Source organism: Oryzias latipes, chromosome 20 (assembly GCF_053564925.1).
Source record: "Oryzias latipes strain Hd-rR chromosome 20, Olatipes_Hd-rR_3.1".
In the NCBI taxonomy this organism is placed as follows: domain Eukaryota; kingdom Metazoa; phylum Chordata; class Actinopteri; order Beloniformes; family Adrianichthyidae; genus Oryzias; species Oryzias latipes.
The window spans coordinates 20,230,351-20,244,061 of record NC_136256.1 but is presented as its reverse complement, the minus strand read 5'-3'; positions in this window follow the sequence as shown (position 1 = coordinate 20,244,061).

The window sequence follows — 13,711 nt, the reverse complement described above, 5'->3', positions numbered from 1 at the left end:
TGTGAGATTTTGGCTTTTTGGAACCAGCAGATACTTTCTATTTAAGACGCAAGGGGAGGGGTCACTAAGTCCAGTTCTAATATGCAATCAAAGACCAAACTCAGCTCAATTTGGACTTGAGCTGAGTTTTTATATGAAATAATATGATTACATTAAATTAAATTAAATTTAACAAGACCTAACTTTGTTTGATGTGATTTGATACCTCTTAACTCAACTTAGGTTTGACCAGTTCAATTGTTTTTTGTTCCATTCAATTCAATTTAGTTCAGATCAGATCAGTTCATTTAATTTCAGTTCCAGTCAATTCAATTCTGTTCAGTGCAGTTCAAATTAATTCAATTCAATTAAATAAATTCAGTTCAATTTAATTAGTTCTGACCAATGAAATTACATTGGACATACATTGGATTCAATTCACTGTGTCTTTTTTATTTATTTTTTGCTAAAGTGCCTTAATGTCTTGGGTTGGGTTCACAATAATTTGAATAAAGAAATACTGTGTAATGCAATTTAAAGCTTAATTTTCTTTAAATATATCCTCTATCAAAAAAAAAATGCAACAAGAACATGTTAAAAACACCAAAAACATGTTTTTTATCTGAGTGGGTGGGTCTTTAAAACCCAGCATTACTGTTTACAACCACATTTGTCCCATGACATAAACAATGAAATATTAACATTTAATGTTGCCCAGATCATTTTAATAAGGTCAAATAGAAGGAAAGGAGAAGGAGGAACCAGTTTCACTGAGTTCAACCATCTGCTGAACAATGAAAGAACAGACAAGCAGGACACCAAACCACTGAAACATTTGCAGCGAAACCAAATCATCTGTTTACACAATCCTAATTTACCCGCCGTATTACTTTCCCATTCAATTCATTAATCACATTGAAGTTCTATTGCTGAGATGTTTTCCTGGTTTGAAACACTTTGTAGAGCGCTGGGCAGGTGGGTATGGGGGGGCTAATATTTGAGTTGTGTTGGATGCCCACAGACAGGCTGGCTGGGTAAACAGAAACCCACACAGCAGTCATCTTACAGCCACCTTCATGTGGCTCTCATCCACTGGTCTGAGTGTGTGGGATCATGTGGAAACTTCCATGGGCATTGGGCACTTTGAGGTTTTAAGGAGCAGGAAAAGTGCATTCAAACCAAGTGGAACAAACCAGAAATCAAGAAAGAGACTGCAGACAGAAGAAGCGGGTCGATAAATTGCCTGGGAGAATGGACAGAAGCAGCTGTGCTCTTTCACTGCTGTCCACTCAGCACTGCACTTTTTGCATCAGTCGGTTTGCTCTTTTACATTTCTCCTCCTTTGGTTACTTTGGACACGCTGCGTAGAACCAACCAGGGAAGATGTCCAAAGTCTTTTGGCAAATTCAGAAAGGTGTTCTGAGAAACCTCCCCCCCACCACCCTTTTCTGGAAAGTAGCCCTCTCCTCCCTTTCAGAGTGTGTGATATACTGTTTGCTGAGTCGACAGAGGCGGGATTTCAAGGTGTTGACAATACTGTTAAAATGACCCCCAGCTGGCTCATCCTGCCTGGCTTTATGATGAAATCCTGTGCCACCATTCATCCCCACATGTGCTCCTCAAATATTTAACCTTGGCCTGTGCAAACACTCCAGTGCAGGACAGATGATACTCTACGCCGCATTATAAATCTCTTCTCCGCAGCCCTGATGCAGCCAAGTCAAACACGCCATCAGATTTTTATTGTGTTAATGATGACTTCCATCACTGTCATTCAAATTAAACAGGGAGGATTTTTTCTAACATTTCTAGAAGTTGTGAGTTCTGGAAAAAAAACGAGCTGGACAGGTGCTTTGGAAGAATATCCGAGTCAGCAAGACAGAAATGAATGTTTCAGTGAAGGCTACTCCTCCTGCTCAGTGGGAGTGAGAACTAGGCCTAACAGTAAAGAGGCTTCATACACTATTTAAATGTCCAAGTGTGAATATTTACTAATTATTTGAGATTTATTTGTTCGCTTCTATGTCCCACGAGGCTCAAGTCAGACAGCAAATGAAAGATCAGTTAGCTGTCATCCTATAATTCTAAATTAGTGCAGATAATTAGACAATAAAAGCGTGTTGTACAATTTGTCAAAAAAAACTAATATACATTTACTACAAATGCCTAACTCTGGAACAAAAAGTGGTAGTGACAGAAATAGGAGAGATTAACAAAAATAGAATAGAAAGCTACTACAAGTTCAAATACACAAAAAACAAGTTAATATACCATAGGAACTGAGGAGATGAACAGACCTGCCACCAAACTATCTGCAGATCATCAATAAATCCATTATTATTGATGATTGCTGCAAATTCAAAACAGCATGCCTATGAGAAGATGTCCCACCAATCTTACTCTAAATGCAATCACTTACTTTCATTCAAAAAACATGATCAGAAAAGCCTTAGACATGTGCGCCCAGTCACTGTGTGAAATGGTTTTGGATTTGTTTCAAAACGGAATCACCTAAAAAAAGTCTGACAAGTCTGCAGCTTCAATCAACAATCTTTTCTTCAGACATTTTACATTCTTTCAGCACAAATGCAAACAAACACTCTGGTGATCACCTGATCCTGACCTGGTTAGTTTCTCTGGCAAAATCAAAAAAATGATTTTCTTTTTTTAACAGACTGAATTGCTCTGCTACTGCAGGCTACATAACAGTCAGGATGTGAATTGATCAAAAAACTGCTGACTCCTTGAATTTGTGCTCCACAAGCAGCCTGTCCTCTACGACCATGTGAAAGCAACAGTTCAAAACAAAGCAACAAGCTGACTATTGTTTGATCCATATTGGTGTCTTTAGTGGGGAGGGAAGGCATTTTTGGTGACAACTTAAAGATTTGAAACCCAATCCTCTTCAAGTGTGGATTAATATGAAGTTCATGGTCTTTCGGTTGTTCCTCTGAAGTTGTCTTTGATCTTGCCACCTAAAGCTTGCAGTTGTAGTTTGTGACTTCAGAGACACATTCTATTCACAGAGTTAGGTCAAAGTTGGAGTTTTTCACATTAGTGTGTCACAAATTCCACATCTCTCCTAGAAACTAAAGTGCCATTTTTAGACCAGGAAAAAAAAAATTGGGAGCACATGATGCTGAAGAAAATTTTAAACTTTTACGGTAAATGTTGCTGCTGCAATCAAAAATTTTGTCAATGCAAAAACGTATAAATGTTTTTTATGAGTAGAAACAGTCTTGATTGAAGCAAAGCCTTCAAAAAGGTAAAACACTTTTAAAATCCACTCCCAGCAGTACAGTAGCATGGCTGTGTATAAAATTTCCCTCTCAGAGGCGTCAGGTTCCCTTTTAATGGTGACTTTCTGTTTTGGAAAGACCTGATCATCAGAGTGACCTAAAAACATCACAGTTCTGAGGTGACTGGATACACAAAATACTGAACATGTAAACAAACCTAATTTTCCTGTTTAACAAAAGAAAAGAAAAGCATCGTATGTTGAAAAAAAAGAACATAAAGCCAAGGCACAAATGCTTGCTCCATTCATAAACATGAACGTTTAAATTCATTTGAATTGCTGCCACAATAATTGGTCTGTGAATTGCTAACTTTTTTGACTAGTTTACATGTCAAGATGGGATGTGAGTGAAAGAGTATAAAAAGACTGCATTGGGTGAAATGAGTAAAGTTTGGAAGAAACATTATTTTTTTTTTATTAATGCATGGCCACAAAAGAGCTTTGCTGCGGTCATCTGTCATCTTTTCCTTAGTCCCTTCAGATTTACCCTACTGTCCGAACTGTATGGCTCTTTCTTGTTGTTTTTACTTTTCCATCATACACACTAAATCTTTTGTAGGTAAAGATGGGATGGAGCTCACCGAGCCCACGTGATTTATAGTATAAAAATACACGACGGCTTCTTAGACATTTGGGTCAGCAATGTTTGAAAACTGTTGGCATGCTGGTGTGTTTACCACTGCCTTTCATCACCTCGTCTGCTGCCAGCATGCTGTAATAGTTTTGAAAGTGAAATATTGTTTTTGTCAACTCTGTGATTGATTTTCTGTAGGATGTTGCTTGTTCAACAGTTGTCTGTTAGTAGTGTTAGTAATGTGTAGTAGTCCACACAGTGTTTGACTGTGTGATAGACCTGGACACCAGACATTTGGCATCCAAAACCCATTTCAAAGTACATTAGCTGAAAAAAGGGTTTATGCATTAAGAAAAATAAAGCCAAACTATATCACATAAATGTCCTGGGATCTAAACAATTATTTGTATTTGTTTTTAACCTTAAAGAAGGCCCTGGTTTGAATTCTGGCTGGGACCTTTCTTTGTAGAGTTCACATGTTCTCCCCTTGCATGTGTTGGTGTTCTTCAGGCACTTTCAACAGTCCAAAAACATGCTTTGTTGGCGGATTGCTGTCTCTGATTTACCCAATGTGTGCATGTGAGTAGATGTGTGAGTGTGTGTCCCTGCAACAGACTGACGACCTGTTTATGGGGTCTCCCACCTTCGCCCAACACCAGCTGGGTTGGCTCCAGCAGCCCTGTAAGTTAAAGATTCAATGGAGTCTGAAGTTGGATTGATGGGAAACGTAAACTGTCATGTATAGAAAATGCAAAAAACAAAACAAAAAATAGAATCTACGGATTAGTGCAAAAAGTTCTGAGTTGAGATCCGGGGAAAAAGACATGGCTTTCAACAAAATCACTATCACTAATTTACGATTCATGCAAACCTTAATTTAAACCAACACATGTGAAGCACACACGCCGTGCATTTCTGGTTTCTAGAAATGTAAAAAAGCAGCACGTCTTGCTGGAAACTCTCAATGCTCTGTAACTAATGAACCTTAATGACACATTCCACACAATGCTTCCAGTCTTTTGTGGCCCCTGTCAATGCACTAAAAATGACCATATATTTTTCAGCACACAATGGTTCAGCTGCAGTCTTTATCTCTGAGAAGCAAGCAGGATAACAGGTGAAACTATATATGGTATTCTAAGCAGGCACTGGAAAGCAGATTATGCGCTGGCAGGGTTTTTGCATCCTCCTTGCCAAGCACAATACTTGACAAAATGAGAAACACTTGTTTCAAAACGAAAAGTCCGACAAGCCACACAGAATTCAAAAGCAACTTAGGGAGTTCAAATTTTACTGTATATCATTAACACTGATTATATTTAGAGGATTGAGCTCACAGTAAACATTTTTGGTTAGGTTTTAATAAATGCCCAAATGTTGCAGCACGCAAACAGGGAATCCTGCTCTCTGCTAAGCTGATTTTTGGAAAAGATTTCCTTAACTGACTAAAACAAGTAAAATTCTACAGTAAATTTTTTTGTATGTAACCTGATTTCTATTAGAAAAAAATAGAAACTTTAAAACAATCAAATACATTAATGTGGTCTTTCTGTGCTTATCTGTATGAAACCCTTTTGAAAAACAGGCTTTAAATGGTCTTTTTTTGGACGTGCATTTCTGAAGTTTTTAGTTGTCGTAAAAGTGAAGAATAAAACAGCAGACAGTTTTATTGACACAACTGTGTAAGGATTTAAGGTCATTTTTTTCCCCTTTGAGTAGCCTGAGCCTTTTAATACAAGTAATGTGAAAGTCTTTTTTTCTTCACCACTACTTGAAGTTCTATATTTAAAGACCCACTCTCATCATCTTTTCATCTCTTGTGAAAAGCATTTCCAGAAGTCTTTTAATCAAGATTAATTGCGATTTTAGGCAAATCAAAAACCCTGTGTCGTTTTCTAGGACTAAGTTTCTGCAGAGCGGCAGGAGTTCATTAGAAATTCACATTTTGAGTTGTGGGTGAGTTGTGGGCATGACTGTTGGCATGGAAGTAAGCCTCCACTTATTTCCTATGATCCTGTAGTTTACTCTCCTGCTAGCTTACAGCCATTTATCACTCTGGAACAGCTCCCTAATCGGTCCGCATCTACTTCTGCTAAAGCATTTAACAGTCAGCGTATGTCTTTGGATGATGATAGCAATGGTAACTTTTAAAAATGTTTATAATAATGAAAACGTTTATTTTAGTAAACCGAAAAAAAAAAAAAATGTTTGGGATTAGGACTGCATGATCCTGCAAGGGACTCCACAAGAATTGCAAATGTTTTCTTCTTCTTGTGTTTTGTTTGAACGCAGGTTACTCCCCAGTGTATGAGGATATACCGGCACGTCATTGACTTAGTTAACACATTATTAACGGTTAATATGGCTGCAAAAGCAGCTGCACTTGCCTGGGGGTATCTCTTCAGAGTAAAATACAACCTAATTCAAATTACTTAACTGTCACAATGTTGGCCACAAAGAGGAAGTGATGGACAGAAGTAATTGCGCATGCAAGAACCTATCGCATGGCTGTTACAGATCGAGTAGCCACACCCCGCTCACAACCCCAAGCTAACGTTAGAAAAGCAACAAAAATGGTGAGCAATATTGGAGCTACACAACCGAACAATTTTTAGCCAGATGCCAGCGCAGACGAGGATAACAAAGACATTAATGGATATATTTGTCTACAAGTGGATGCATCGGAATAGAGTGGACCAGGGAGACTTTGGCCCCTCCATCGCAGTTTCTACTCCACAAATGAGGGCTGTTTCAAATGTTTTTTTTTATTTTGCTCCTGATTCAGCACGAATTTATCAAACAAATATTAGAGACGCAAATTTGAGCTTCATTTCTTTATTATACAGTATGTCCTCCATCATGAGATAAATGCTACAAGAGCATGTTTAAAACATCAAAGACACAATTTTCATTGGAGTGGGTCTTTAATGGGAAATTACTTTCTAAAAAATGACCCTGAGAGAGCAACAGATGCTGATTTGGCTGGCAAATTCTCCCCATAAGGTGCTTTTGATGCATGGTGTGCATGTTGGAGTGTGGTATTGTGAGATTTTGCAGCCACAAGAAGAAAACAAGTGTTAGCTAGAACTCACATTACATTGAAAGTTTGTGGCAGAAACTGTGATACTCATTGGTGAGTGTACAGTGTGGGTGGATGTGGAACAAAGCCAGACATTTCAGTTCACAGGAGCTGACTTGTATTTATACAAGGTTTTTGATAGATTATCAGATTGGAGATAGAGCTACTGTAGTGGTTTCATGAAAATATGCACATTTGAGCTGTGAACTCAATATCTTTATGTTGCTATTGGCTGTACATTAAAAAGACAAGGTGCAGACAACTTCACATTTGCATCTCATTTATTCTTGAAGGCCAGAGGGCACTAATTCTTCAACTTTTGTAAGTCATTGAACCATAAACTTAGGACACATAATCCTGGTAAATTTCACAAGCACGAAAAAAAAATATTACCTGCTGTTACCTACAACCTACAGTAGGAGTTTGGCAACTTACTATAAACAAAGACGGAAATTGGAAGCAGGAAGCACTGCCAGGAGACTATGTTGTGCTTTGGTTACACCCTGGCAAAAATTGTGCTAATTTCAATCAGTATTCCAGACCTTTGTCTGAAGAAATGTACACCGTGTGCTTTAGACCAAAGATTAAAGAGACCTCCTCATCCAAAAGCCATTGACTCTGGAGTTTTAGGGTTATATCTTTGCTCTTTCAGAAAATTTTACTGTCGGATGAGGGCAAAATTAATGGGAAAAGGCCAGTCGGGAGTGACATCAACATATATTTCCTTCAAAATCTGGAGATTTTCAAGGACTATTTATTTTTTCAAAAGAACATGCTGAGTGTGGAGGTACTGGATGGACCAGCTGGAGCTGTTCAAATGAAACAAATCAAAAAGATTTAAAGCGGAAAATGGTTTTGCAACTCTTGATCATAACTTTGTTTCAGCAAGATATCAGTTGCAGTTTTGACCTCCTTTCATATCTCATTAGCTGTTTGGGGGAGGCTAAGGTCAGAGTTGGGCCTCTTGGCACTGGTACTTTCTGTCTAGATCTGAGCCCCTCCTCAGATTCTAAAGGCACCTTTGATTGGAAGGCGATTCAGACATTACTGCCTTCATGCATGGACAGCATCCCCTTTTTCTACAAACAGGGAATGTCCATGAAAACTGTCACCTTCCAAATTTCAACTGCCATTTTGTACATAGACAATAACATTCATCACACACAGACTGCACAAGAAAGGCTGGTCATTAGGGATACTCTGTCTCCAACCGTAGTCCTTTTGGGAGGGTGCAGAGGTTGTGTCTGGATCCATCGTTTCCTTGGGCCCTAAACACATAAGGAAAAATTCTGGGATTCACTGAGAGGGTGTTTGCATCTCTCAGGGGACTTGTCTTTGTGTGCTGAGCCATTTTGTATTTCCTGCAATTTCCTGCCATTGGACTGGTTGGAGATGCCATGCCGGGAACTTCTTGGTGGCTTCTGTCTGCTTCTGGAGGCTGTGGTGTTTGCGGCACAGGACTCTGCCTCTCATTTTGGGGTGGAGGGGACTTGGGGTGTGTGGGGCCTAGGACTAGAATTATGATAAAATGGTAAATGGTGAGTACTTATTGTATATAGTTCTATTCCTTGAAGGCCCAAAGTGCTTTACAGTCACAGTCCCATTCACCCCCACACACACACACATTCACACACTGATGAAGGCTGGAAAACCTAACACCAAACCAACTTATGACTTCCAGTAGCAGCGTGGGGTTTAATGTCTTCACCAAGGACACTTTGACTAATGGGTGGGCAAGGCGAGAACCAAGCCTGCAATCTTCCAATCATAGGTCGACCGCTCTATCTCTGCACCATCAACTTATCTATGAATTTTTATAAAAAATAATTTTCATAAACATTTCTAACTTTTACATTTAAAATTGTGTTCTGGAGTACTTAAAGTTAAAAGTTGTTCAAGAGGAAATACTACAATCAGATTAAATAATTTCCATATTACTTACATGTTCAAGTAAACGTTTAAACTGAGCGTATAACCCGCATACCAAAAATACTTCAGTGAACCAAAAATGAGCAGAAAGATGAAAGAGCACAGAAACAGTGGTTATCCACTGTGACGCCATCATTTGGTTTTCTAAACTTGGACACGCAGACAGGTACAGGGTTTGACCGCTGCTCGACTCAGTCCTTCCCTGCTTTGTTAATCCGATTTATCTTGACACAACCCATGAGATTTCAACCAGACACCACTGATTCTGAGTGCCACACCTCATCCAGTGGACAGATGTGACAGACAAAGTAAAGAGGGAAAAAAAAACATTGCAAAAAAAATAAATAAATAAATAAACACCATCATCAACAGAATGATAAAATCTCATCATGCTTCACTTAGAAGACGACCACAGTGCAGCTGTAACATATATTTTTTTGTTAAATAAGTCTTTGATCTTCTGCATCAAGCACAAAACTGCAAGACCCAACATGAGTAAATTGTTTAAGGGAAGGCCTGTATGTGGTTTAAAATGTGGGTAACCAGTATTTTGATTTGCCTCGGATGACATATTGCACCAGCTCATTTCTCTCCCATCCCTCTGAAGTATATTGGTCTGGTGCACAAATGACAGCAGAGCAAACGTGAGTGTTTCGTCAGCAGTAACCAGTCTGTGGCCGCCACTGCCTTGGAAAGATGGTCAAATTTGATCACATTTAAAAGAAACATTCACACTTGTGCAATGATTATTATCATTTTATAGAGTTACAGACTGCAGAGATGATAAACTAAACTCAGTCCCACAGACACAGCTATTTTCTTTAAAACAGGCAAGTAAAGACACAGCTTTCTTCTATGTTTATATATTTGACTATTATTTTTATGTTAAGTCTGGATTTGCAGTTTTCTCATCATTCTAGTCCCAGCTTAGTTGTTTCACAAAAAGGAAAATTAAGAGGATTTTGGAGATTAAAGATGGTTTTTATGGACCTTGGAGTAATATTATTAACAAAAAATAACAACACACATCCCCAACATAGAATATATAGTTGTTTTTTTAAATCTAGCTAAGAATACTGTCACATACGGAACAAGAAAAAAACAAACAAACAAAAAAATTACATAAAGAAGGAAAAAAATACTTTATTTGACATAAAGTTGGCTATTCATTTGTGAATTTCTACGTATTTGAATCTTTATGACCTAATCTAAAGGCGTGCAGGCACTAAGATCTCTAGAAAAGTAAAAAAATTAAACATAATTCCGATGCTAAGTCTCTTTCAGCTTTTTAACGTTTAGAAATGGTTACAGAGGTTGATTTATCCTTTAAACCCATAGAAACCTAAAGCTTTCTGAAATTTCTGAAAATATGAAATCTGCAGTACACAAAACAACAAATTGACAGACCTCTAACATTAATAATTCAAACACAGACAATTCTGGTGGCAGCATCATCAAAGAATGTTGATTCTACAGAAATATTGCTAATGCAATACAAAAAACAAGGAGTAAGACAACAATTAGCAGACAGAACATTTAAATCCTGTTTTGTTGAGTTGTAGAAAAATTCAACAGATTTTAATGAAAGCTCACACCAAATGTAAAAATGAAATCTTATACAAATACTTGCAACATGAAGATTAATCACAACAATCTAAGCTCATTAACCTTAATATGTAAGTCAGTTTTATGGAGATATATGGATAAACCCAAGAGTCCACTGCATGGGAAAGTTAAAAACTCTGAATTATTCGGATGTTTCTATAATGACATCTCCAGAAGACCATCGGATTTAGAGTTTAACAAAATCATTTCTTTTAATGGAGGAATGGGTGAGAGAAGGGAAGTTAAAAAGGTTTTTGCATGGACAGCATCTGCTTTTCCTGTAAATACTGTCAAGTTTCTGCTGCAACTGATTGTAACATCAGGAAGATCCTATATTTCAGGTTAAAATAAAAAAAAGTGTCATAGTAGGAGATACTCAATGGAAAATCAAAGCTTTTACTCTTAATCTTTGATTTTTTCATATTTAAATAGACAAAAAAGAAAAACCATCAACCACGTTGCCTTTATCTTCTTAACTCTAGGAAAGGAATTTTTGCCGTCGATCCCCACAGACCTTTTAAAAAACTTCCCTCACTGCGCATATATGTGCTCCTTTGTGAGTTTCTTGCATTTTACAGCACCAGTCTTTCTGCCAGTTACGTCATCTCTCAGACAACTCTTTATAATTACAGTTACATCATTTACATAAATTAAAGACATTTGGACACACCTGAATACAATAAATGAAGCCCTATTAACCGTACGACTTTTCCCGGTCATTTCCTGTTAGCAGAACAACACTAAATTTTGAAGTTTACATTTAAAAAGGATTTCCTTATATATTTTTAACTACTTGTAAAACTAACTATTAAAAATGATATTAGGTAAGGGTAAACCGTTTTATTTCCCATCATCTCACTTCTGCTTTAGTCATTTCTCAGAAGAAACTTTAGAGCACCATTGCGCAGGCTGTAGCAAAATGACATAAATCTTGGCAAACTAATATTCTTAGCTAAATGTTTTTTTACTGTTTTTTTTTTTGTAACTGATATTTTTTTAAATAATCCTTCACTTGAAAAACTGGACAAAACATTTGTCCTGCAGGGTTTGGATCTGAGGTGAAGTAGAGAAGAAGGGGAACGTTGTCTGGGGGCTTCTCAATAGTATGTACTTTGAGCGTCCTTTACGTCACTACCACCCACAGCTTTTCCTCTGCGTACGGTTGAGTTCCAAGAATGTGTTTCCTCAGCCTGTTTCTGATGACATGGGTCATGTCTCTGACACTGCACATGCTGAGGAGAGGCTTAGAACATGGGAAGGAACATGCATGCTTTTGTCTTGAAGGGCCTAATTGGTGTTATTTGCTCTGACTTAAAAAAATTACATCAGTTTAATAAAAACAAACCAAAAACAGTATTCCACTTTAAAGACAAACATTAGACAATCAGTACTAACAAAGATGGAGCTAAATTCAACAGTTAAGTGATTAATTTACCAAACGTACTTTACTAATAAATATTAGAAAAGCACTAACATGCTTTTCTTTCACAAGTTTTAAGTTAACCTCTTACAACTTGGAATCGACATGCTTGGACATCACATGTTGGGTTATGGCAAGTTAGTTGGAAAACATGTGGGCCTTCGAGGGCTGGAGTTTGACACCTGTGGTTTAGAGGGTTAGCTAAAATATTAGCTTGGGTTTTGAGAGGTTAAATAATTTGCTGAAGTAAGACCATAGAATATTCTACAGATCAAAATACGGGTTCATTACATTTCTAAGCACGACCTTGCTCTTCCACGATCATTACTGAAATCACTTAACAGCTGCACCGCTGCACCCTACGGCCGTGGTGCAGCAGTAGGGCGGTCGACCTCTGATCAGAATATTGGAAGTTCGATTCCCGCCTTGCCCGCCCATGTGTCAAAGTGCCCGTGGGCAAGACACTGAACCTCACATTGCCTTTGGTGGAAGGTTGGCGCCAGTGTTCGGCAGTGGAGCCACCACCAGCGTGTGAATGTGTGAGTGTGAATGGGTCACGGTCTCCAGATCTCAACTCCATAGAAAATCTTTGAAGGGAGTTGAAAGTCTGTGTTGCCCAGCGACAGCCCAAAAACATCACTGCTCTAGAGGAGATCTGCATGGAGGAATGGGCCGAAATACCAGCAACAGTTTGTGAAAACCATGTGAAGACTTACGTTTGACTGCTGTCATTTCCAATGAAGGATATATGACAAAGTATTAAAATTAACTTTAGTTATTAAACAAATACTTATTTTCCACCATGATTTACAAATAAATGTAAAAATCAGACAATATGATTTTCTGGATTTTTTTCCCTAATTTTGTCTTTCATAGTTGAGGTATACCTACTTTGAACATTACAGGCCTCTCTCATCTTTTTAAGTCGGAGAACGTTCACAATTGGTGGCTAAATGTTTTTCCCCCACTGTACATCCATTCAAAAAACAAACAAACAAAAAGAAAACAGCAGCGTCTTACGTTTTTTACATTTGTCAATATACAGTATTTCATCAAAGCCAGACTGGAAACCTTGTAAATACCAGCATTAAAGCTGAATGAAGCCCATTGAGCTGACTATTGTGGTAATATCATGCTGTATAAATAAAATAGAACTGAATTGCAAAAAACTGATCAAATGAAGGAAAGACAGCAACTAAACACACAATTAAATATTATTTCAGACTGACCTGGGCAAAAAGCCTTTCTTGCATCAAAACATTTCTTTCTGCACCTGATAAAGCTCAGTTAGGACGGCAATGAGGCAAATGAATCCACTCTCATATTAGGTGGTAAAGACAATGTGCTGTACATCCAGCTGGAAATGATTGGGGGCAAATTCAGAGCTCGAAGTTTTCCAGGTAAAACAGAAAGAGACAGCCTGTGCATTCTTACTGAGATGCCACTTGAATGCAGCTAAATGTTTAGCTGAGGTATTTATGGCCAGCTGTTCTATGTTTACATATTTCATCCCACATTTGGAGGAGGAATTTTTACAAAACTTTTTAAAATAGTAAATACGGTTTAGCTACAATCGCTGGAGTTAATATAAGAAAAACATTTTGTACTGGAGGAAATCTGTAACCTCAGAAAAGTCCTGTAGGATTTCAAGAAAAGATCTCCCTGGAGTCCTTTTTTCTTTGGCTTTCACTCATCTTTTTTTTTTTTTGAAGAAGAATAATTTGGTTTCATCAAAGCACCTCAACCTTCTGCTGAGGACTTTTAATTCAAACATACTTACAGCTAATTGGGACAGCTACAAACTGTTAATTAGTTTCATTTAAATCC